Below are 27,817 nucleotides of genomic sequence, written 5' to 3' on the forward strand. Positions count from 1 at the left end.
TGAGTATATATATATACATATATATATATATATATATATATATTTATATATATATATATATATTTGGAACCCTTTAACTGCCATTAGAGCAGTATAACACAGAGCCCTAAAAGCCCTGTATAACACTGTTAGGTCACGTAGGTGTCATGTCTGTCCTGGTCTGTGTTCACACACAGCTATTGGATTTGAACAGTTTTATGTTCTATGGTCAAGGAATAGATAATGTCCCTGGCTTTTTCAGCATCAACTTCTGTTAGCCAATAGCCTTTAGGGCTGGTGATTGACTTAATTAACTAATGGACTACCTGATGTCTAGCTGCTAACGTGCTGGCTATGCTGCTAATGCAGGCTTGGTAAAATACTCTTTGTTTGAGCTTTCAATCTACTATCTCTGTTTTAGCATGCACTTTGTATTTTCTGGTTTTAGCCATGTTAGGTGACATGCTCTTAGTGGATTTTATGCTGTGTTTGTTTAGTTGTCTTTAGGATTTGTTTATCCTTTCTGCTATGTGTCTGTTCACACTGTGTTTTCTCTTGTATCAGTTTTTATGAAGTTCTGTGTTTTATATTTCTGTTTTCTTACATTGTGGAGTGTGCCGCTGGCCAGTAGTCTATTTGGATTTATTTTTAATGGCTACTCCTATAGTGGAGTGGAGTGTCCAGCTTGTGTGCTCAGTGTGAACAGTGTTCTATAAATATATCCTGTGTATCTAGGCATCCCTGTTACCGCTCCATGGGAATCCTTGTCTACTGGAGGTGTTCTGAAGGGATTGCGATTATTCCTGTCTTGTGTTCAGTGTGAACAGTGTTCTATAAATATATCCTGTGTATCTACCCATCCCTATTACCTGTCCATGGGGACTTCGTGTCTACTGAAGGCTTGCATAGGGAATGCGAATATTCCTTATCAGCGATAGATCCCTGTTTCTGGTCCATGGGGACTTTGTGTCTACTGGATGTTCTGGGAGATTATGCTATATTCCTGTCTGTTCCTAAAGTCTGTTGACTTATCTGTTTTCCTGTCTGGTGTTTTGAACTCTATTTTTATTAGTTCTTGATTTCAGATCTTTGGAGTTCTGTACATGAATACTGATCTATCATGTCCTCTGTTCATGACCACTGAGTCCTCTGTTCATGACCGCTGATCCATAGTGTCCCCTGTGCTGCTCACTGATCTGTGTCCTCTGAACTTATACTGTGGAGTTCTGTTCCTTTTATGTTTCTGGTTTGTGACCGACTATTTTTAGTTTGTGTTTTTGTTATACCCCTGCACTTTAGTTCAGGGAGGGACCGGCGCCCAGTTGTCGATCCACCATTTAGGGTGGAAGGGCAAGTAGGCAGGGAAAGATGTTTTAGGGTCAGTTTAGGGCTCACTCTCCCTGTCCCCCGGTCAGTCCCTGACAGTAGGATTGTATGTACTTCTGAACTGTTTTTAAGGTAAAGGTAAACTGTTTAAACCTGTTAAGGACGAAGGGCATATCTGGTACATAAGGACCAAGGGCATAACTCTATGCCCTGAATCCTTAAGTGGTTTTGAAGTGAGTGCAGGATCTGTGCTCACTTCAGAGCAGTGAGTGTCGGCTACTATCAGTAGCCTCATGCTCACTGCTTATGCAGGGCAGTGGCGATCCCGCCGCTGCCTGGCATTTAACCCTCAAGACAACATGATCAATGCTGATCACTGCGTCTAAAGTGAAAGTTGAAGATGCCGGCAGCTCAGTGGAGCCAAAATGGCGGAGAATGGTCCCATTACCTGCCTTCTACCACCCGATCACCGATTCAATGATGTAGCCCGGCTTAGCATTATACAGTAAATGCAATCAAATGATTGCATATAAAAGTCCCCTATGGGGACTTAAAAAGTGTCAAATTAAAAATAAAGGTTCTAAAATTATAGTAAACATTTCCTTATAATTTCCTTATTTTCCCATTTTACAAAAAAAGAAAACAAGAAAAACTTTACATTTAATATCGCCGCATGCGTAAATGTCCAAACTATTAAAATATAATGTTTTTGATCCTGCATGGTAAACGTAAGAAAATACCAAACACAAAAAGTAGTGATTTTTAACTCCTTAAGGATTCAGGATGTACCGGTATGTCCTGAGCCCAGCTCCCGGTGTTTAAAACGGGGTCACGCCGTGACCCCGCATCACACCGGTTCGGTCCCGGCTGCTAATCATAGCCTGGGACCCTGGGCTAACAGCACTCGGCACCGATCGTTGTGTCGCGCACTGTTAACCTTTCAGACGCGGCGATCAAAGTTGACCGCCGCGTCTGAAAGTGAAACAAAACGCTTCCCGGCAGCTCAGTCGGGCTGATCAGGACATCGCAATAAAATCGTGATGTTCCGATCAGCTGGGACGCAGGCGGAGGTCTCCTTACCTGTGTCTGCGGCGTCCGATCGGGGATTGATTGCTCCAAGCCTGAGCTACAGGCTATCTCGCTGATCCATGCAGAGCTATGGCTCTGCAGGGATCAGCATAGGAGAGCAGTGTGTGCAGTGCTATAGCCCCCTATGGGAGCTATAGCACTGCAAAAAAAAGTGAAAAAAAAGTTACCAAAGGTCGTTTAACCCCTTCCCTAATAAAAGTTTGAATCCCCCCTTTTCCCATAAAAAAAAACCTGTGTAAATAAAAAACATATGTGGTATCGCTGCATGCGTAAATGTCCGATCTATAAAAATATATTATTAATTAAAGCGCACGATCAATGGCGTACGCTCGAAAAAATTCCAAAGTCCAAAATAGCGTATTTTTGGTCACTTTTTATATCATAAAAAAATTTATAAAAAGCGATCAAAAAGTCTGATCAATACAAAAATGGTAACGATAAAAATTTCAGAACATGACGCAAAAATGAGCCTGTATGTGGAAAAATAAAAAAGTTATAGGGGTCAGAAGATGACAATTTTAAACGTATACATTTTCATGCATGTAGTTATGATGTGACAAAATCAAACCTATATAAGTAGGGTATCATTTTAATCGTATGGACCTACAGAATAAAGATAAGGTGTCATTTTTACCAAAAAATGCACTGCGTAGAAACGGAAGCCCCCAAAAGTTACAAAATGAAATTTTTTCTTCAATTTTGTCGCACAATGATTATTTTTCCATTTCGCCGTGGATTTTTGGGTAAAATGACTAATGTCACTGCAAAGTAGAATTGGTGGCACAAAAAATAAGCCATCATTTGGAATTTTATGTGCAGAATTGAAAGCGTTATGATTTTTAGACGGGGATGAGGAAAAAATGAAAATGCAAAAACGGAAAAACGGAGTCCTTAACACGTCATATATTGTAAAAAATTCATTAACAGCAATCAAAAAGCCCTTTCAAAACAAAAATGGTACCGATAAACAATACAGATCACGGTGCAAAAAACGGGTCCTCATACAGCCCTGTATACAGAAAAGTAAACAAGTTATAGGGGTCAGAAAATGACAATTTTATGCAAACCAATTTTGTTGAAAAAAAAAAAGTTATTTTTTTTTAAATAGTACAATAATAGAAAAACTATATAAATGTGGTATTGTTTTAATCGCATTGACCTACAGAATATTGAAAATGTATCATTTTTACCATAAAGGGCACTGCGTAAAAACCAAACCCCTCAAAAGTAGCAAAATTGCAGTTTTCTGCTGCAAATAATATTTTTTCAGTTACGCCGTACATTTTATGGTAAAATGAAATATTTCATTACAAAGCACAACTGTTCGCACAAAAAATAAGCACTCATATGCGTCTGTAGGTGAAAAAATAAGAGTTATGCATTTTAAAAGGAGAGGAGTAAAAAATGAAAATGCAAAAATGGAAAAAAGACTGAGCCCTTTTTTGCAATTCTGACCACTGCATTAATAACTCTAAGATGCTTTTACCGATTATTCTGACTCTGAGATTGTTTTTTCGTGACATATTCTACTTTATTTTGGTGGTAAATTTTTGTTGCTTCTTCCATCGTTTCTTGGTTAAAAATCCCCAAATTTCATGAAAATTTTTAAAATTTGGCATTTTTTTAACTTTGAAACTCTCTGCTTGTAAGGAAAATGGATGTTCCAAATAAATGTTATATTGATTCACAAATACTATATGTCTACTTTATGTTGGCATTATAAAATGGACATATTTTTACTTTTTGAAAAAATTTGAGGGCTTCAAAGTATAGCAGCAATTTTCAAATTGTAAAATCTGAAGGGACAGATGTTACAGAACTACAACTCCCAGCATGCATGGGCAGTCTAGGCATGCTGAGATTTGTAGTTTTGCAACATCTGGAGGGCTACCGTTTGGGCACCACTGTAATAGTGGTCTCCAAACTGTGACCCTCCAGATGTTGCAAAACTACAACTCCCAGCATGCCCAGACAGCCTTTGGCCTATCCCTATTTTCCGGGCGATCGGGCCACCAGAGACGCATGTCTGAATTGACATACGATTTCCTGCAATTGCTGACATGGTGGGGTCTCAGGACCCCCCTCGGCGATGTGCCGGGATGCCCGCTGAATGATTTCAGCAGGCATCCTGGTCTGGTCCCCAACCGGCTAGCGGCGGGGACCGGAATTCCCACAGGCGAATCCATACGCCCTCAGTCCTTAAGGACTTGAAAACGGGTTCGTATGGATACACCTGCCTTCCTTAAGAGGTTAAAGTGTACCTTCAATTTCAAAAGAATTGTAAAAATGCTCTTGGTTTTGTTACATTAACCTAGAGTGGGGATTATGATAATTGTGGCCTCTTACTGCTGTAATTGAGCTCCTGGGAGTCCTTCTTGGTACATATCAATTTCTTATTCTTTGAATTTCATGGAGCAGGACCATAGTTTGGCTTTTTGCCAGTAGTACTGTACTTCCTTTTCCTTACTTCTCTGGCAAGCCCTTTTCCTCTCTACCGTGTAATGACATAATTCTGGAGAAAATGCACTACTTAGACTGAACGGGCTGGCTGTATGCTGGCGGAGGATTTACAATACTAGAATAAATGGCATGAGGGATGAAGAAGGTGATTTTTGATGTGCTGTGTTAGCTAAATGTAAACAACTGTAGCAGAGAGGATGTAATCAAAAAAACCTTTTTAGATGTTGTTAATTAATGTATTAGAAACAACTTTCTGATACCATATGTAATAAAAAAAAACATATATATTTATTTTGACTTGTAAAAACTGACTTGAGGTCTCCCTACATGTCCTGGCCGCAAGTCTCTCATAGATTTCAGACTCATGCATGAGTCCTCACTCTCATAGTGCAGCCTGGACACTGATGAGCACAGCGCAGCTCCCTGCCTGTCAATCAGACAGATGGGAGCCAGTTCTGTGCACGCTGCATGGCGCACCTCAGCTGCATTTGAACACTGCCTGCAGGGCAACATACCAGCAGCATAATATAAAGCAATGGAGATGTTGGCAGGTACTCTTTAAAGGGAAACTGACATCACCATCACCCATACTAACCTGCTTATACAGGGTAATAGTGTGGGTGATGCTGATTAGACGCAGTTTACCTTTTTCAAACCTGTTGCACCATTCTGGGGTTATGGAGAGAAATTTTTATATGCCAATAACCTTTTTCGTGATATCAATCAGCAGTCACGCCGTGCAAATGCCCAGGGTGGTCAACAGACCTCCCCATGTCGGCGATCACCGCAAATCACCGGTGAATTCACACCGGCAATTTGCCGCAATTCTGGTGATGCGGTTCACATGTGACCCGCTGACCCGGAAATACATGGTGATCGGGGGTGTAGGATACACCCCCAATTACCTGCTGTATCTATGGGGAGGTGGCGACTTTGTCACCCCCCAGGATCGCTGCTATTGGCCAGACGATCATCCGGCCAATAGGCCAATAGCAGCCGGCAGGGGAGGGGTTAATTACCTCCTTTTGCCGCTCTGCCAGCTAACTGAGTTCAGTCAGAGGGCAGAGCTGCAAGAAGGAGGCAGGGACCCCCCACAGAAGAAGAAGCCACCTTAGAGCAGGGAGAGAATACAGAAAAGGGAAAGATGGGGTTGAAGAAAAGTTAAAGTGAAAAAAAAGTCCCCCCCCCCCTAATAGGTCCGCCACAGTTTTTTTTTAGCATGACCCGGACCCTATTGGCTGACACTAGTATGAGTGTCCATGCCGTCCGTACTAGGAGTCCGACCCCCCAGATAAGTACACCGGAGCCCCCTTTAGGTCAACCTGTCTGGAGACCCCTAGAGGGTTATCAGCCACGGATTCTTGAGTTTGTTGGCGACTCAGGAATCCGGATTGACAATGCTGGATTTAAGGAAATTTACTATTTCAGTTATTTTTTCAGTGACAGCTTTGTCAATCTAATGGTGGATCAGACGAATCTGTATGCCCAGCAGTTCATCGCCACCACCTAGATTAACTTTTGGCCAGGCCCAATGAATGGTACACCATTGATGCAGCAGAAATTTGGACATTTTGGGGCCTCGTGCTGCATATGGGCCTGGTCAAAAAGCCAAGTGTCAGGCAGTACTGGAGCGGGGACGTCTTATACCAGACCCCGCTTTACAGTATGGTCATGACACAGAGGCGCTTCGAGGCCATTCGGAAATTCCTGCATTATGTAGATAATGCGGCATGTCCGACCCGGTACCACAACAATGGTCCTCAAGCCCGATTGTATACTGGACTACAATCGGTATATGGGGGAGTTGATCTTTCTAAAGCCATACATGGTCATGCAGAGAACACGGATATGGTACAAAAAAAGTTTACTTGGTACAGGTTGCCATGTATAACTCTTTTGTACTGTACCAGAACGCTGGCAACACAGGGACATACCTTCTAAAGGTCTTGATCTTTGACAACCAGGAAAGAGCAGGCCGGATTTCCCATGGAACTGAAGTTATGGGTCCCAGAAAAAAAGCAGTGTGTTACAAGAGGGGTATACGGAAGGATACCACCACTCAATGCGACACTTTCCCCGATCATCCGGGCCTCTGCATTAAAGATTGCTTCAGGGAGAATAACACTTCCATGGAGTACTAAATTTTCCCTCTTCATTTTAATTTTCCATAACTTGACCCCAATGTACCAAGTCCAGAGTACATTCCAAGTTTTAACCCCATAAAACCACTAAATTGCCCCAAAAACTCTTTTATAAAAAAAAAACCTGAGAAGACCTCTGGGGGTATTTTTTCCAAAAATGGGCCATGGGTCACTGAGTCCCTATCATCGGGGACTTTTTACGTTGCCTCAAATGTGCAGCGCTCTCTTTCCACCTGAGAGGAGTGCGCATTTGAGGAAACAGGTTAGGGACGGCCACACACATGACATTCCCAAAATGATAATTCAGAGCATAGGGTTTGGGGTTGACATATTTTTTCGTTTTGGCTATGCTCTGGCTCATCATTCTGGGAACATAACCTATTTTATAATTTTATGTCTCACTGTAACCCTTGTTAGTTATTTACCCCATGTAACGCTCCTTGAGGGGGGTCCCACTGTTCTGGCTCCATAGGCAGCTATGCAGAAGCTCAAGGCCCCTGCCTGCGCTCCTGCTCCTCTGAGACCTGGTGTCCACCCTCAGAGCTGCTAACATCCAGATATGAGGTATGTTCTCACTGTACCCCTTGTTACGTTCCTTGAGGGGCTTAGTTTCCAAAATAGTATGCCATGTTGTATTTTTTTTTTTTTTTTGCTGTTCTGGCACCATAGGGGCTTCCTAAATGTGACATGCCACCCCCCATTTCAGCAAAATTTGCAAATGTGACTCCTTCTCTTCTGAGCATTGTAGTACGCCCGCAGTGCACTTGACATCCACACATGGGGTATTTCCATACTCAGAGGAGATGGGGTTACACATTTTGGGGGGGATTTTCTCCTATTACCCCTTGTAAAAAAGTAAAATTCGGGGGAAAACCAGCATTTTGGTGAAAGAAAAAAAAATTCATTTACACATCCAACTTTAACGAAAAGTCGTCAAACACCTGTGGGGTTTTAAGGCTCACTGTACACCTTGTTACATTCCTTGAGGGGTGTAGTTTCCAAAAAAGTATGCCATGTGGGTTTCTTTTTGCTGTCCTGGCACCATAGGGGCTTCCTAAATGTGACATGCCCCCCCAAAAACCAATTCATCAAAATATGCTTTCCAAAAGCCAAATGTGACTCCTTTTTTTTTGAGCATTGTAGTGCACCAGCCGAGCACTTGATGTCCACACATGGGGTATTTCCATACTCAGAAGAGATCGGGTTACAAATTTGGGGGGGGGGGCATTTTCTCCTATTACCCCTTGTAAAAAAAAAAGTTACATTTGGGGGAAAACCAGCATTTTTGTGAAAAATAAAATTTCATTTGCACATCCAACTTTAACGAAGAGTCGTGAAACACCTGTGGGGTGTTAAGGCTCACTGTACCCCTTGTTACGTTCCTTGATGGATGTAGTTTCCAAAATAGTATGCCATGTGTTTTTTTTTTTTTTTTTTTGCTGTCCTGGCACCATAGGGGCTTCCTAAATGTGACATGCCCCCAAAAACCATTTCTGAAAAACTCTCCACTCTCATTGTCGCTCCTTCCGTTCTGAGCCCTCTACTGAACACTTGACATGCACATATGAGGTATTTCCTTACTCGAGAGAAATTAGGTTACAAATTTTGAGAGGATTTTTTTCCTTTTACCCCTTGTAAAAATTCAAAAACTGGGTCTACAAGAACATGCAAGTGTAAAAAATGAAGATTTTGAATTTTCTCCTTCCCTTTGCTGCTATTCCTGTGAAACACCTAAAAAGTTAACACACTTACTGAATATCATTTTGAATACTTTGAGGTGTGCAGTTTTTATAATGGGGTCATTTATGGGGTATTTCTAATAAGAAAGCCCTTCAAATCCACTTCAAACCTGAATTGGTCCCTGAAAAATTCAGATTTTGAAAATTTTGTGAAAAATTGGAAAATTGATGCTGAACTTTGAACCCCCTCTGATGTCTTCCAAAAGTAAAAACATGGCAACTTTATGAGGCCAACGTAAAGTAGACATATTGTATTTGTGACTCAAAATATAATTTATTTGGAATGTCTATTTTCCCAACAAGCAGAGAGCTTCAAAGTTATAAAAATGCAAAAAATAATAATTTTTTCATCAAATTTTTGAATTTTTCACCAAGAAATGATGCCAGTATCGACAAAATTTTACCATTAACTTAAAGTAGAATATGTCACAAAAAAACTATCTTGGACTCAGAATGAAAGGTTAAAGCATCCCAGAGTTATTAATGCTTAAAGTGACAATGGTCAGATGTGCAAAAAACATTCTGGTCCTTAAGGGGTTAAACTCTAGAGAATATAATTTTTATTATCCGGCACGTTGAACAATGTAAAGGTAAAAACATATCAAGTGCTAGAATTGTTTTTGGTCACATCATATATCAGAATTTTTTTTTTTTATAAAAACGGGATTAAAAAGTCCCATCAAAATAAAAACGTTACTAATAAAAACTACAGCTCATGGTGCAAAAAATGTGTCTCCATACAGACCCAAATTAGTGTTGAGCGCGAATATTCAACATGTTAATTTTTACCGCGAATATCAGCACTGCGCAATTTCTTGAATATTTAGAATATAGCGCTATATATTTGTAATGACGAATACTCCTTTTTTGTTTTTTTTCTTCACAGTACACATCACAACAATTATGTGTACTGTGTAAAAAAAAATCATCCTTCCCTGCTTCCAGCTTGTGGTCCAGAGAAGGCTCCAATATTATTTACTGTGTGGAGTGTATGCAAATATTTGCAAATATCGGTACTTCCAGAGGACATTGATCCCTCCCTTCTTCTAACTTGTGGGCAAATGAGAAGGATGCAAATACAGTTGTAAGAGGTTAGCAACATCCCTAGCAACCAATAGGAAAGTTGCCCACCCCTTCACTATAAAATCGCGCATGCACACTATACGAATTTCATTACGATTTACGCATCGGAAAAAAAGTGAATGAACATAGCGTATATGTGAATTTTGCAGACATATATATATAAATATTTATATATATATATATATATATATATATATATATATATATTTGCGAAATGTGGCGAATTCGAATATGGCCTCTGCCGCTCATCACTACTCCAAATATGGAAAAATAAAAAAGTTATAGGGATCATAATAGGGCAATTTTAAGCATATTTATTTAGATAAAATAGTAGTAAAGTAATAGTAGCAGTACAATAATAAAGACGCTTTGTAAATATATATCATTTTTGTTGCACTGTACATTTTATGGTAAAATTAAAGGTGTCATTTAAAATATAATTGGACCCCTCAAAAAAGTCATCACAGGGGATTATGGATGAAAAAATTAAAAAAAACTATGGCTCCTAAAAGGAGAGGAGGCAGAAAGGGTATGCAAAAATGCATACTGGCTGTGTCCTTAAGGTTAAATCCCACTGTGTCCTTAAAGGTTTAAAATCTAGCCTATCCAAAACACCATTTTTGTTTTCTATGGTCTTTTAGTAGATTTTTTAAATGTTTTGGTTATGGCCTTGTTGAATTGCATAAGGCTCCTTTTACACTATGAGTATTCATCCGTTATTAAACATCTGTTTTCTGAATAAAAACGGATGTATAATAACGGATGAAATAACTGGTGCTAACAAGTGAATAACGTCCTTCAATATAATGGGCATATTCATCCGTTAAGACCTGTTATAACATCCGTCATGGTCGGCTGTTTTAACACCTCTGCCTACAGACTCCCACAGCCGGGACTACTACTACTCCTATCATGGAACAGACTTGTTTCCATGATGGGAGTAGTAATTCCCCGGCTGCAGGAGTCTGCTGGTGGCTGGGGAGGCTACATTAGTGTGTGTACTACTACCCCCATCATAGAACAGATCTGTTCCATAATGGGAGTTGTAGTACAGGGGCTGAGGGAATGATCGCACTGGTTCTCACTTCTGAGACCCGAAGTGATTAGAAGTTATTAAACAGGGGAGCAGGCGGCATGCTATACTCCCCTATGATGTAGGTGTATTTTACTTTCATTTTTAAATTCCCCGCTGGGAGCCCTGAACAGTCGGTGCTGAGGAGCTATTCAGGGCTCCCAGCGTGGTCTTCAAATAGAAGCGCTGCGGTGGGGAAAGATATATAAAATCGCTCGGGTAGGGGTATTTGTCTGGCCCCCGCAGCACTTCCATATATCTTGCCCCCTGCTGTGCTATATGTCATGCCTCTCACAGTGCATTTATATATGTCTTGCCCCCGCAGCACTTCTAAATATCTTGCCCCCCCCCGCAGCGCTTCTATATATCTTTCCCCCTGCTGCACTGTATAAGTCTTGCCCCCAGCAGCTCATAAATATATTGCCCCCCGCAGCGGCCAGCCCAATGCACTGCTGAAAGAATACTTGTCTTTCATAGTGCTGCAGAGGCATATTAACATTGAAGCACTGTGAAGGCCAGATAACGCTATATGTCTAGCCACCACAGCGCTTCTATAATCATATGCCTCCGCAGCGCTATGAATGACAAGTATTTTATCAGAAGCGCATCATGCCGGACGGCTTCCTGGCCCAATGCGCTGCTAATAGAATACTTTTCATGCATAGTGCTGCCGGCAGCTTATGATAGCGCTGCGGGGGGAATATATACACAGCTAAAAAAAATAAAGGGAACACTAAGATAACACATCCTAGATCTGAAGGAATGAACTAATTGTATGATATATTTAAGTATTTACATAGTTGAATGTTCTGACAACAAAATTACATAAAAATGATTAATGGAAATCAAATGTATCAACCCATGGAGGTCTGGAAATGGAGTCACACTTAAAATCAAAGTGGAAAACCACACTACAGGTTGATTCACCTTTGATGTAATGTCCTTAAAACAAGTCAAAATGAGGCTCAGTAATGTGTGTGGCCTCCACGTGCCTGTATGACCTCCCTACAATGCCTGGGCATGCTCCTGAGGAGGTAGCGGTGGTCTCCTGAGGGTTGTCCTCCCAGACTTGGACTAAAGCATCTGCCAACCAGACTTACCGCCAAACCGGTCATGCTGGAGGATGTTGCAGACAGCAGAATGTTCTCCATGGTGTCTCCTGACTATCACATCTGTCACATGTGCTCAGTGTGAACCTGCTTTCATCTGTGAAGAGCACAGGGCAACAGTGGAAAATTTGCCAATATTGGTGTTCTCTGGTAAATGCCAAACATCCTGCACGGTGTTGGGCTGTAAGCACTAATCCCACGTGTGGACGTTGGGCCCTCATACACCCGCCTGAAATCTGTTTCTAACCGTTTCAGTGGACACTTGCACATTTGTGGCCTGCTGGAGGTTATTTTTCAGGGCTCAGGCAGTGGTCCTCCTGCTCCTCCTTGCACAAAGGTGGAGGTAGCAGTCCTGCTGCTGCGTTGTTGCCCTCCTACAGCCTCCTCCACGTCTCCTGATGTACTGGCCTGTCTCCTGGTAGCGCCTTCATTCTCATGACACTACGCTGACAGACACAGCAAACCTTCTTGCCACAGCTCGCATTGATGTGCCATCCTGGATGAGCTTCACTACCTGAGCCACTTCTGTGGGTTGTAGACACCGTCTCATGCTACCACTCCAGTGAAAGCACCGCCAGCATTCAAAAAGTGACCAAAACATCAGCCAGGAAGCATAGGAACTGAGAAGTGGTCTGCGGTCACCACCTGCAGAACCATTGTTTTATTGGGGTGTCTTGCTAATTGCCTATAAAGTCCACCTGTTGTCTGTTCCACTTGCACAACAGCATGATTGATTGTCAATCAGTGTTGCTTCCTGAGTGGATAGTGTGATTTCACAGAAGTGTGATTGACTTTGAGTTACATTGTGTTGTTTAAGTGTTCCCTTTATTTTTTTGAGCAGTGTGTATATATATATATATATATATATATATATATACACATGCGCTGTATGGGGCAATATATATGCGCTGCGGGGGACAATATATATATATGCGCTTGGGGGGCAAGATTTATATAGCGCAATACGGCGCTTTTTAATAAATTCACTGCAGCGCTGTTTAATAACTTCTAATCGCATTGGGTCTCAGAAGTGAGACCCAATGCAATCAATCCCTCAGCCCCTGTACTACAACCTCCATCATGGAACAGAGTCTGTTCCATGATGGGGGTTGTAGTACAACCACTAATGTAGCCTCCCCAGCCACCGGCAAACTCCCACAGCCGGAGAAATACTACTCCCATCATGGAAACAAGTCTGTTCCATGATGGGAGTAGTAGTAGTCCCTCAGCACTGCAGGAGTCTGCTGATCTCACCTCTTCTGAACATGCTCAGAAGTAATAACGGTTATTATAAACCAGGTGCAAACGGATGACATAAATGCTCATTCCTTTGCCATAGACTTCAATGTTAAAAATAATGGCCATTAATTTACCCGTTTCTTGTGACAGAAGAAAAATTAGTGCATGTGCTGTTTTTTTCTTCCTTCACAAATAGCGTCCCTTATTCATGACGGGTTAAAATGGGTCATAATGGATAATCAAAAAATCCCATAGACTTTAATGGGATTTTGTAGCGGCCGTTTAACATCCGTTTTTAAAGCGAACCTGTCAGATCCAACTAAATTTTTTTTTAATATATCACTCAGTACATATTCCTAATTTTTATGTGTCTATCACCTTTATTTATTTTCTTATTACACTTTTAATTTAGCTCACTAGTCTGAATTCCTCTCAAAGGGAGGGGGCGGGGCCTCACTCTGCAGGTCTCTGCACCCTCCCTCAGTATACTGTCTGCTCACATCTCCCCTAGCATTAGCAAAACTACAATTCCCAGCTTGTCCTCACTGACAGTAGCGGGACACAAGCTGACAGTGGGAGGATTTTTCCTGCAGCTGTGAGCTGTGCGCTCATAGCTGTCAATCAAGGAAGTGGGTCCATGACGTAGGTGATGATGCATGGACACAGCAGGACTAGTATGTGTCCATGCACGCAGGGGGGGCAGTTGTTTGACTGGCTTTTTCAGTATGAAATACTGAAAATTTTGTAATGAAAGCAAATGCAAAACCTATTGGTATTGCATGCTTTACAACATATCCAAAGTTTTGTATCTGACAGTGCCCATTTAAGGCTTTTCTAACAGAAGTTTATAACGGGTTTTTTAACGGAGCAACGTTATAGTGTGAAAGGAGCCGTACATCTCTCCCTTACATTAACAGACTTCTGCGCATACATTCTCCTGTAAAATGTTTTGATTCCTCTCAATTTAATATTCTCTCGATGACTAAAAGGTGTCAAGGCCATAGACAACAAAGCAGTTTCAAAAAATTAGCTTTTTCTACTATGCTTTACAGTTGAGGTTTTAGTGTTGGTATGCCGAGTTGCTGTGCAAATCTACATACTCTCCTATTTATCTTTCTTTTTTTTCTCTCTCTCTCTCTCTCTCCCTCTCTCTCTCTCCCCCTCTCTCTCTCTCTCTCTCTCTCTCTCTCCCTCCCTCTCTCAATATCTCTCTCTCTCTCTCTCTCGTTTATCCAGTCCATTCAAGAGCAGTAAACTATGTTTTCTTTTTTTTTCTTTAAAAGGCATAATTGTTAACCGTGTTTCTTTTTTAACTAAATTAGAATAATAACATAAAATATAACCATAGGCGAAAAGTACATAGATTAAATAGCCAAGCATGAATTAAACCCACAAGACCAACTCCCTAACCACTGTACCAGACCTCCTCCCAAATGGAATTGTATTTTCCAAATGTTAGGAATAATATTTCTGTTGCCAGCACTTCACTACATAAAAAAAATCGGATATTTTTTTTTTTTTTTTTATCTTATGGCTTTATGCTAATATACATGTTAGGCTATATATATACCAAAATGTATATTTTGTATAATAGTTTGTAAAATACAGTAATTTAAAGGAAACTTTAAAGGTTACATTGAAATTATAGTCATATATGTGTTCAGCATGATATAAAGCATAGAGGGCTGAGCAGACTGATATATAATTGTGTGTGAAAAGTTTTAGTAACTTGCTATTTCTTTTTGTTAATCTCTGATCTTTCCAAGTAGTCAAGTGGGATTGGTAGCTCTCTTTATGTACATTTAAACACAGATCACTGAGTAGGATCGCCTTCTTGAGTACCCCAAAAAGAGCAGAGGTTTACATAAATAATTGTCATTATCCTACAATTTTTCCCACATAACTATATATCGGTCTGCCTCTATGTATGTCTAGAAACCAATGAAGAAATGAACATTTTTCTATTTCAGATTAAAACAACAAAAGAGCCTGGTTGTTGGAGTTGAGGGAAAATTACATAGTAATAGGTGCATTAAAACTCTGATAGATACAAAAAAAGAAACAGAAAAACATAGGGGGTTATTTATCAATAATGGTCTTGGCTAGATCATTTTTGTTGTTTGTCTAGATGCGTTTTTTTTTTTTTTTCGGTGCTGCTCCAAATTTATCATATTGTCGCAGTGACCATGATAAATTTTGCGCAGATCTGCACCCAGATCATTTTCCACTCCGAATTCAGTTCATGTCTACCCTGCTTCTGATTAGCTTGTTTGTGTGTTTGGCTTTATTTGTTTTAGTTTTAATTTTATGGCAAATTAATGTCTAAAAGAAGGTCTTCAATGAGAGTCTCCCTCACATTTGAATAGTGGTTTACCTTGCCGCAGGCCAGGAAATAAATTTAAAAAAAACGTTATTGTTCAAGAGACAGACGTTTTAGTTGAACAGGTATTTTATTTAAATTTTTTCACCTTTCACCTTTTTATTCTGTTATCATCACTTTTTTAACTTGGGCACATGAAATTGTGAGATGCTGGCCATTGCTAACAATCTTATTGTTTCTGACATCTTTACCATTCCTTTTTTGTACCTTAAAAAATATATCTGATTGTTTGACATGGACAACTGCTTTACTTTACTTTTCCTTTGCAGTTTATTTTTTATTTTTAACTTTTTATGTCTTTTAACGTTCTTATTCTCTACCTTATGTTCTCTCTCTCTCTCTCTCTCTCTCTCTCTCTCTCTCTCTCTCTCTCTCTCTCTCTAGTAGTAATCTTTTTAAGACCTAGTTGGGAGGTGGTCTAGATTTGTGTTTTGGGTTTTTTTTGCGCCAATTGCTGCAAATTTGCGCAAAAATCAAAAATATGCAGATAATAAAATTACCACTGCATCTGTCACTTAAAAAAAATGGTCTAGCAACACCAAAAGGTCAAAATGGCGAATTTTTGAACTTTGCAAAAAAAAACGTGAAAAAAACCCTCAATTAGCACAAAAATAAAATAAATTTGCAAATGTAGACCAAAAAAAAAAAGCAATAGAACACAATGATAAACAACCCCCATAGTGTCTCTGTTTACTGCACCCATGTAATGGAATCGTCAACATGACCACAACTCACTGCAAGTATCACAGGAGTAAAAGTGAAAAACCAAAGTCTGTGATTCAACTCATAAAAAATGTTGACCCCATGCTCCAGGCATGAATTCTCTATGGGAGTGCCAGGGATACACAAGCACTGTACTCGTGTATCTCCAGCACTCCCATAAATTATGTATTGAGTAGGCATATTGTGGTGGCCAAGTACAGGAGTTGCACCCCTGTACCCTTGCTGTCTTGTCAGGCGGACTCTATTACGGTGTCCCCTGAGTCCCTCTTTAATCCATGTAATGTAAATGGTTAATTATACCTTGTGTTATCTTTTATAATGTCTTTATAATTTTATGCGCCTTTAAATACTGTTACCAAGTGTTATGACCAAGGAAGGTACCAGTGATCACGTGACAAATAGGGTGACCTATGGGACCACTCCAGAGTTTCCCCCATATAAACCCTGGGAGTAGCTAGCTAGTTAGTTCTATGCATGCTGAGGAACAGTCAAGTCCTGAGAGAGTGTCTGGTGTTCTGAGGAGACCCAAGGCCTACCACGCAGCCACGTTTCCACTAATCCAGTGCTCCACAGGTGAACGTCAAAACCTGGTAAGCTACATACGGGGTGAAGTCAGTCCTAGTCAAGTCAGTCAAGATCAGTCTGTACCAAGTCAGTGTGGGCCTGCAGCAAATTGTCCAAATCCACTATTAGTCCTAGCGATCCCAAGAGTCTCTGAAATCACTGGTCACCTCCTTGGGCCTAACTGAGCTGTCAAGAATATTACACTTGTCTGCCTCAGTAAAGCTGCTGTTGTTCCGTAACTTGGTGTCGGAGTCATTATTTGCCCTGTGCCTAGCCCAGGATCCAGCGGCATACCTTCGGGTGGTGCAGAGGTTAAACCATGCCCTGGCATCACGAATACAAGGGGTTAATGCCATCTGCCCCTAGGGTGATAACATCTGCCCTCATCACACCCTCACTACAGTATTAACTGTGCACAGGGAGAGTGAGTTGACATTCTGGAGATACGTCCCATATCCTTTGGATAGGAGATAAGATTAAAAACGCTACCCCTAAAATACCACTTTAATAGTAGCAACATCAATGGCACAATAACTTGATGGTCGTCTGCAAGCAGTGGATAACAGTTGTGTTTTAAACTAAACATTATAAACACTATAAGTAAATAAATATACTCCAACAATGCAAGACATTATAATATTTTCACATGCTATGCAGCAAAAGTTGCCACTTGGCGTGTACACACCCCAGGGCAAGGTGGCTGCATACTGGCGTACTTACTAAACCAAAAGCCAAGCATAAATAATCATACCTCCGTGTCCCACAAACATTAGAGCAAGGCACAATGAGTAGGGCACTTATTGTGCATTGCTCTATTGTTTGTGAGACAAGGATGCTTTTGATGCTGTGTAAATAGAATCCTGTACAGGGCGCACAGGCGTTTATTTACACAGCATCAAAAGTATGCCTAATAATATAGCAGATAAATTTATCGCTGGTGGTTTAGGGATTAATAATAACAACAATGGTGCTTTATGTATTACCGGTAATTCTAATATACTCAGTCCCATCAATGTCACTGGGGAGATGATACCATGCATGAATGATGTGTTGGCCACGTTTATATATAACATGCAACATGTGATCTCAAAAGTTCCTAATGGAGGGTAGGTGAACTGCAAGGAAGTGACTGTAATAGACATGAAAGAAGTCTAGAATGTGATAGACAAGTCAGGTGATGGAAGAATGTTTTTCACCGGACTGCTTCTTTTATTTAACCATTATAGCTGCATTATACTGAAATGTGTGAATCTGGCCTAAACAGTTCTCATAGATTTATCCAAGCCAATGGTTCTTAGTAGAGATGAGCGATTTTTTTCAAAAATTCAATTTGGCCGATTCATCAAATTTTCCCAAAAAATTTGGTTCGGTCCGAATTTATTAGCGGCAAATCGATAATAAAAATGGCTATTTCTGGCCTACAGAGAGCCTCAATAGGGGCGTCGAACACTTTGCCTTGCTGCAACAAGCATAGTATGTGTGCTGGGTTAGTGAAATAATACTGTTATTCAGTAAGACATGCAGAATCTTTTGGAAATGTCCTTCATGCCATAAGAATGTAGTGACAAGAGTTACCTTCCATTCTGGACTTCTTACATGGCTTTTATGGATTAAAATTATTTATTTAAAGGGATATTCCAGGATTTTTTTTTATTTGACTCTGCTACAGGGGCTGTAAAGTTAGTGTAGTTAATAATATAGTGTCTGTACCTGTGTGTGACGGTTTTCTCACAATTTTTCTGTGATTTTCACTCCAATATTTATTTTTACCAGCATACAAAATGACTGTTGTCTCAGATTTTTCCCAGCTTGCAATGCGGCTGAGACCTGACTTACTAGTCAGCTGATGACAGGGAACTACTGTCTACTTCAATGGGTGGAGGGATCAATCTGCAACTAATGCAACAGCTGGAGGCACCCTGATTGAAAACCACACTGATTTGAATGGATGCAGCTCATTTATGTTTGAGTGGGTGGGGTGGCTGATGTATGGGAGGGAGGAAGATGGCATTGTGGGATTTGTAGTAAAAAAAAAAAGAAAAGTCAAACAGGAAATACTAGTTCACAAACAGCTAGCCACAGTGTTGTGGTAATCTCACAACATTTAGCTCCAAGACAAGTGCAGATCCTTCCTAAGCATGTCCATTACTGTCTGCCAGGTATGTACTAAAATCACCTTATGCTGGATAACCCCTTTAAATACTATAAAATTTTATTTCAAAATTTACAAGTCACTTTTCATAATTTATAAAAAGTCTTTAAACAAAGTCTGCAAACTACAAGACAATCAGATAAGTGCGAAACATAGTTACATGATGTGCATTACAGACAGAGCTGTAGTTAGCTCTTTCTGCTCCTGGAAAAAAAAATTGTGGGACGCCTTTACCGAATAATTTTTTAAATATGTTTCTTATTTAGATTACAGTACGGTTTTATGCAGCGACTCACAAATGACATATTCACTGATCAGAGTGATTCTCTTCTTTTCTTCTTCCCCATTTGGCACAGGACATCATGATAATCTGTTCCAGCCAAAACTCTTGGGCAGAACCTGCAACACAAACATATTAGTATTAGGCTCTGCACTTTTCCAGCATTATCATCCCCTTTTTCCTACTAATGACTCCAGACTCCTCCAAACACAATGCCACCAGCCTTCCCACAATGCAAAATAAATTATGATTAATTATTACATTTACAATTCACTTTTTATAAATTATGAAACATCTTTAAACAAAGTCTGCAAATGAAAAGGCTCTTATAAACAGCCTTACCCCACAGAGTGACTGAGGGGTGTACATGGGAGAGGGGCATACAGGGGTGTACAGGGGTGACAGAGAGGTTTAGAGGGGTGACAGAAGGGTGTACGGGATAACAGAGGAGTGTCCGGGGGTTACGGAGAGGTTATAAGGGATGACAGAGAAGTGTAGAGGAGTGAAAGAAGGGTGGGGGTGCACTACCTGAAGCTGAGTAGGCCTCTGTCAGTGCTGCCCCTGCTCCTTCTCTCCATCCACATCATTCTGCTGAGGGACAAGGGAGAATCCAGAGTCCAGAGCTGCTCCACAGGAGAGGGAGGATACACGAGGATTGGAGCTGCAGCATCACCCGTCCCGGGACTGCAGACAGACTCCCCCCCGCCTGGCTGCACGCCTGTGACTCACAGATGCGCAGGCTGCAGATGTCCACCAATAACCCCTCAGATGCCGTGATCAATACAGATCACGGCATCTGCAGCATTGCGGACACTAAAATGGATGATTGGATAGGCTGCAGCGCTGCCGCGGCGATCCAATCATCCAGCATGGCAGCCGGAGGCCCCCTCACCTGCCTCCACTGCCTTCCACGGGCCTTTTGCTCTGGTCTGCAATCGAGCAGACCAGGGCAGAAGATGACCGATAATACTGATCAGTACTATGTCCTATGCATGGCACTGAACAGTATTAGCAATCGAATGAATGCTATAAATAGTCTCCTATGGGGCTATTAAAGTGTAAAAATGAAAGTAAAATTTTTTTTAAAAAAAGTAAAAAAAAATTGAAAAATCCCTCCCCCAATAAAAATGTAAATTGTCCCATTTTCCCTATTTCACCCCAAAAAGTGTTAAAAAAAATATTTTTTATACATATTTGGTATCGCCGCATGCGTAAAAATCCCAATCATCAAAATAAAATGTTAATGATACCGTACGGTGAACGGCGTGAACGTAAAAAAAAAGTCCAAAATAGCAGCTTTTTTTATAACATTTTATTCCCCAAAAAATGTATAAAAAAAGTATTAAAAGTTTTATATAAGCAAATATGGTATCAATAAAAAGTCCTGTGCATAACCGCGGGCATTGGAGCGATGCCCGTGTCATGCGCGGCTGATCCCGGCTGCTGATCGCAGCCAGGGACCCGCCGGCAATGGCCGACGCCCGCGATATCGCGGGCGTCCGCCATTAACCCCTCAGGTGCCGGGATCAATACAGATCCCGGCATCTGCGGCAGTGCGCGATTTGAATGAATGATCGGATCGCCCGCAGCGCTGCTGCGGGGATCCGATCATTCAGAATGCCGCACGGAGGTCCCCTCTCCTTCCTGCGTCCGGCTCCCAGCGTCTCCTGCTCTGGTCTGAGATCGAGCAGACCAGAGCAGAAGATGACCGATAACACTGATCTGTTCTATGTCCTATACATAGAACAGATCAGTATTAGCAATCATGGTATTGCTATGAATAGTCCCCTATGGGGACTATTCAAGTGTAAAAAAAAATGTAAAAAAATGTAAAAATAAAAGTAAAAAAAAAGTGAAAAATCCCCTCCCCCAATAAAAAAGTTAAACGTCCGTTTTTTCCTTTTTTACCCCCAAAAAGCGTAAAAATTTTTTTTTATAGACATATTTGGTATCGCCGCGTGCGTAAATGTCCGAACTATTAAAATAAAATGTTAATGATCCCGTACGGTGAACGACGTGAACGAAAAAAAAATAAAAGTCCAAAATTGCTACTTTTTTTATACATTTTATTAAAAAAAAAATTATAAAAAAATTATTAAAAGTTTTTTATATGCAAATGTGGTATCAAAAAAAGTACAGTTCATGGCGCAAAAAATGAGCCCCCATACCGCCGCTTATACGGAAAAATTAAAAAGTTAGAGGTCATAAAAATAAAGGGATTATAAACGTACTGTCACGATGCCGGCTGGCAGGTGGTGGATCCTCTGTGCCAGAGAGGGATTGGCGTGGACCGTGCTAGAGGATCGGTTCTAAGTCACTACTGGTTTTCACCAGAGCCCGCCGCAAAGCGGGATGGTCTTGCTGCGGCGGTAGTGACCAGGTCGTATCCCCTAGCAACGGCTCAACCTCTCTGGCTGCTGAAGAAAGGCGCGGTACAAGGGAGTAGACAGAAGCAAGGTCGGACGTAGCAGAAGGTCGGGGCAGGCAGCAAGGATCGTAGTCAGGGGCAACGGCAGAAGGTCTGGAATCACAGGCAAGGAACACACAAGGAACGCTTTCACTGGCACTAGGGCAACAAGATCCGGCGAGGGAGTGAAGGGGAAGTGAGGTGATATAGGGAAGTGCACAGGTGTAAACACTAATTGGAACCACTGCACCAATCAGCGGTGCAGTGGCCCTTTAAATCGCAAAGACCCGGCGCGCGCGCGCCCTAGGGAGCGGGGCCGCGCGCGCCGGGACAGAACTGACGGGGAGCGAGTCAGGTACGGGAGCCGGGGTGCGCATCGCGAGCGGGCGCTACCCGCATCGCGAATCGCATCCCGGCCGGAGGTGGTAACGCAGCGCCCCGGGTCCGTGGAACCGACCGGGGCGCTGCAGTGAGGGAAGTGTAGCGAGCGCTCCGGGGAGGAGCGGGGACCCGGAGCGCTCGGCGTAACACGTACTAATTTGGTTAAAAAGTTTTGGATTTTTTTTAAGCAAAACAATAATATAAAAGTATGTAATAATGGGTATCATTTTAATCGTATTGACCCTCAGAATAAAGAACACATGTCATTTTTACCATAAATTGTACGGCGTGAAAACGAAACCTTCCAAAATTAGCAAAATTGCGTTTTTCTTTTTAATTTCCCCACAAAAATAGTGTTTTTTGGTTGCGCCATACATTTTATGATATAATGAGTTATGTCATTACAAAGGACAACTGGTCGCGCAAAAAACAAGCCCTCATACTAGTCTGTGGATGAAAATTTAAAAGAGTTATGATTTTTAGAAGGCGAGGAGGAAAAAATGAAAATGTAAAAATTAAATTGTCTGAGTCCTTAAGGCCAAAATGGGCTGAGTCCTTAAGGGGTTAAAACAATAAGACTAGGATGAAATTACAAGTCAATCTTAACTACTTCTACACCAAATAATGTCCTTAAGTTGTCATCAATGCATGAAAGTCTTGGAATTACACGTAATTCTAAACCACAGTTTCTTAAATAAATGTGTGCATAATTTTCATATTCAGTGGGGCAAAAAAGTGTTTAGTCTGCCACCAACTGTGCAAGTTCTCCAACTTAAAAAGATGAGAGAGGCCTGTAATTTTCATCATAGGTATACCTCAACTAGAGATGAGCGAATTTTTGAAAAATTTGATTCGGCCGATTCGCAAAATTTAAAAAAATTATTTGGATTTGATCCAATTAAATTTGCGCCAAATTTTTATTAGTAATGTATTTAATAATGTGTTTAATAAAGTGTGTTTGTTTCACTTGTTTTTCTCTATTTTTTACATTTTTTTAGGTAGTACTACTACTACTCCCAGCATGGAACAGACTGTTCCATGATGGGAGTAGAAGTACCTGTGTAAATAGACAGATCGTCCTGGGTGTCACTCCTGACACCCACTGCGATAGCCCTGTATAATGTATAGATGCGGGTGGCTTTCTCGAATCTCTGCAATAGAAAGGACGCTGTGATCTGTCCTCAACTGCCGGTACTACTGCTCCCAACATGGAGCAGAATCTGTTCCATACTGGGAGCTGTAGTACCTGCATTACTAGACAGATTGCAGTGAGTGTGTGCTCTATGTTGGGAGCAGTAGTACCTGCAGGTAAGGAAAGACCACAGCGGTTGTCATTCCTGACACCCGCTGTGATCGTCCTGTATAATGTATAGATGCAGGTGGCCGTCCGCTCTTCTCTGGTCCCACTATATTATGAATATATGCTGTATGTGTATACCTATTATTCATATTTCCCACAGAAAGCTATGATTGGCTGGAACCATCTGGCCAATCACAGCTCTCTGTGGGAAATATTAATGAGTGATGTGAATTCTATTCACATCACTGGCCGGCCGGAGGATAGTGCAGAGATGCAAGCGCAGGATAAAGCCGCTCCATCTCTGCAATAGAAAGGACAATCGCATCAGGTGACAGGAGTGACACCCAGGGCAATCTGTCTATTAGTACAGGTACTACAGCTCCCATCATTGAACAGTCTGTTCCATGCTGGGAGTAGTAGTACTACCTAAATCATATTTTTTTTAATTTTCCCTTTACTTTTTTAGCCCCATTTATTTTATTTTATTTTTTCAGGCATTTAGATGGGCTACCATGAATAATTGCGGGGTCAGAAATAAGCTGAGGGCAGGGACATCAGTAATATGTATAATACAGTAGGCAAAAAAAGGCTGAGTTTCCCTAGTTTACCAAAAATCCATAAATTTACAGAGGTCTTCTATCAGAAATTAAAGATACTTCAAATTGTAATTTGCGTAGGAAGATAACCGGCACAATAATGTATGTATGTATTTAATGTAATTGTGAATGACAATGTCATTGTAATTATATAGTATGAGCTGGTTTTAAATGACAAATTACTGGAAAACTCTTCTTGTAATACCAATGTCTGCATATACAGGACATGGATGGGAGCTATAATTTCAGTAGGATGGAAAGGACTTTTTCGTTGCTGTAAGCTGTAGAATGGAATATGTAACGATGGATGCGGGATGTGGAATTACCTTTTTATATATGTGAAAAATCTTAATTTTTATGTAGTGGATGATGGGAGTTGTAATTCTTGAATTCCAGTTGTCCCTGCTTGCAATCACAGTGGTTGAAGCAGGGACCAGCAGGGAGTCACTGGGACCGTATGAATGGAAGAAAGAAAGTTTTGAAATATACAGAAGGTGCTCTAATTGGAGCAAATTAAGGTTAATTGAATAATGAGACCACAGCCAATTAAGGTCAAATAGGTAATATAACATCAAAGGAATGTAAGTCAAGTGGTTTGACCTTAATTGGCTGTGGTTTCATTATTGAACTAAGGTCTTTCCTTCCTATTTCCTGTTCTTTATTCATCTGTCTGCTGTGTGAACCAAAAAATAAATAATATATATATATACAGATATATAATTTATCTCTCTCTCCATATATATATATATATATATATATATATATATATATATATATATATATAGCGAGAGAGAGACATATAGATATATGGATAGCCATATATATAACTCTCCCCTCAAGGAAACAGCACCAGTCACGAGGTTTGGTTAAATGCAGGCTAAAAGTCTTTTATTGCATCAGAGCATACAAATTCGACGATTTGGCTAACAAGCCTTTTTCATGCTTGAAAAAGGCTTGTTAGCCAAAATGTTGCATTTGTATGCTCTGATGCAATAGAAGACTTTTAGCCTGCATTCAGCCGTACCTCGTGACTTGTGCTGTTTCCTTGAGGGGAGAGTAGTATTTGGATAGTATGGCAAATTTTTGGATATTGTGCACTGCACTAGAGCCATCCTGTGCTGAACCCTTCATTAAATATGTAAATATATATATCTTTAATATATAAATCTATATATTAAATATATATATATATATATGTATATATAAAACTCAATGGCCCTCATTTACTATTGCAAACCCGACATGTTTTGTTGGGCTGTGCGCCAGATTCTGTCTCATTGCGCCAGAAATTCTGTCTGCGCCCGAATTTGCGCCAGAATTGAAAAAACCCAGACTAACTTTCCATTTTGCTAAGAAAACCTGAAAAAGGGGCGTGTCCGCCGGGAAATGGGGCGTGGTCTCCAAAAGGAGCGTGTTTCCGACATTTTCACAGAAACCCAACATATTTACTAAGGTTTCCACATAAAATGTGGTGGATTTGAGCTGAGGAAAACCCTACAGATCAGAACATGTGTAAAAACAAGCAAAGTGTAGGGAAAGTGGAAAATGTAGGGAAACCTTAGTAAATACCGTGGAAAATAAATTGTAGGGAATTAAAACCCACAAAGAAACCTACACTCCACTCTTAGTAAATGAGGGCCAATGTGTGTGTGCATGTATGTGTGTGTGTGTGTGTGTGTGTGTGTGTGTATGTTCCAGCATCATGTCCAAACGGCTAAAGATATTAACATGAAACTTGGCACACATTTTACTTATATGTCAACAACAAACATAGAATAGGTAATTTAACCCTTACTCACCCCATTTGCCAGGGTCAGGATAGGAGATTGAGATAGGAGGTCGAGATAAGAGGACGGGATAGGAAGTCGAGATAGGAGGACGGGATAGGAGGTCGAGATAGAAGGACGAGATAGGAGGTCGGGATAGGAAGTCAAGATAGGAGGACGGGATATGAGGAAGGGATAGGAGGTCGAGATAGGAGGTCGAGATAGGAGGTCGAGATAGGAGGATGGGATAGGAGGACGGGATAGAAGGACAGGATAGGAGGTCGGGATAGGAGGACGGGATATGGGGTTGGGATATGACAACAATATATGAGGACAGGATATGAAGTCAAAAGCTTCCTCCTTTGTTTATTTTCCTCCTCAACAAGGATTAGGAAGGAAAAACTGGGCAACGCCGGGTACTCAGCTAGATATAAAACTCAATGTGTGTATGTGTGTGTAAGTTCCAGCATCACTTCCAAATGGCTAAAGATATTTACATGAAACTTGGCACACATGTTACTTATATGTCAACAACAAACATAGGATAGGTAATTTAACCCATACTAACCGCTCTTTGCCAGGGTTGAGGTTTTGAAGTCCCCTACAAGTCTATGGGAAATATATGTTACTACATAACTTACAAACGGCTGGAGATTTTTTGATAATACTTGATCACATGTTACTTATATGTCCACTTAAAATATACTTTTTGTTTAAAGTCCTGTGCAAATCAATGGGAAAGGTTTGTTCCCAGATAACTTCCGTACAGCTGGAGATATTTCAATAATACCTTGTACACGCATTACTTATATGTCAAATAAAAATATATGATAGTTAAATTAACCCCTTACCTACACCCTTAAATAAAAAATGGTTTTTTGTTTCAAGTCCCATGCTACTATATGGGACTTCCGTTACCTTACTTCACAAGCTCCGTTCTGTATCTCCTGGTGAATGTGTCAGTCCGGCTTGCAAGCCACAACCCATCTCACAAAGACACGCCCACTGTTTAAGGCCCACCTCTTTTATTATCTTCCCTTTTTGTGCATTGGTATGGCTTTCAAATCAAGCCTAGTCCCACAAAGCCACGTCCCCTTCTATTTTCAGCTTACAATATTTTCATCACAAATCAGTCCCACCTGGGAACAGGATATAAGGATAGGACATAAGGACGGGATATGAGGACAGCATATGAGGTTTGGATATGAGGTCGGGATATGAGGACGGGATATGAAGACTGCATATGAGGTTGGGATATGACATCCGGATATGAGGTCGGAATATGAGGACGGGACATGAGGACAGCATAAGAGGTCGGGATAGGAGGTCGGGATAGGAGGACTGGATATGAGGTCAGGATATGAGGTTGAGATATGAGGACGGGATATGAGGTTTGTTACGCCGAGCGCTCCGGGTCCCCGCTCCTCCCCGGAGCGCTCGCTACACTCTCGCTATTGCAGCGCTCCGGTCAGATCCACTGACCCGGTGCGCTGCGATCCTGCCTCCAGCCGGGATGCGATTCGCGATGCGGGTGGCGCCCGCTCGCGATGCGCACCCCGGCTCCCGTACCTGACTCGCTCTCCGTCGGTCCTGTCCCGGCGCGCGCGGCCCCGCTCCCTAGGGCGCGCGCGCGCCGGGTCTCTGCGATTTAAAGGGCCACTGCGCCGCTGATTGGCGCAGTGGTTCCAATTAGTGTGTTCATCTGTGCACTCCCTATGTATACCTCACTTCCCCTGCACTCCCTCGCCGGATCTTGTTGCCATTGTGCCAGTGAAAGCGTTTCCTTGTGTGTTCCTAGCCTGTGTTCCAGACCTCCTGCCGTTGCCCCTGACTACGATCCTTGCTGCCTGCCCCGACCTTCTGCTACGTCCGACCTTGCTTCTGTCTACTCCCTTGTACCGCGCCTATCTTCAGCAGTCAGAGAGGTTGAGCCGTTGCTAGTGGATACGACCTGGTCACTACCGCCGCAGCAAGACCATCCCGCTTTGCGGCGGGCTCTGGTGAACACCAGTAGTGACTTAGAACCGGTCC

At 41.4% G+C, this 27,817-nt stretch overlaps 2 protein-coding genes across 3 annotated transcripts in view; one reads left to right on the forward strand and one right to left on the reverse strand.

Annotated features, from left to right (window-relative positions):
• The window catches only part of NT5DC1 (5'-nucleotidase domain containing 1), a 417,176-nt gene that overhangs the window by 156,398 nt on the left and 232,961 nt on the right, over window positions 1-27,817 (forward strand). The gene's annotated exons all lie outside the window — the stretch shown is intronic.
• Window positions 1-27,817, reverse strand: part of COL10A1 (collagen type X alpha 1 chain) — a 104,310-nt gene that overhangs the window by 49,994 nt on the left and 26,499 nt on the right. The window lies entirely within an intron of this gene.

The sequence above is a fragment of the Hyla sarda genome, chromosome 3 (genome assembly GCF_029499605.1).
Source record: "Hyla sarda isolate aHylSar1 chromosome 3, aHylSar1.hap1, whole genome shotgun sequence".
Taxonomy (NCBI): Eukaryota; Metazoa; Chordata; class Amphibia; order Anura; family Hylidae; genus Hyla; species Hyla sarda.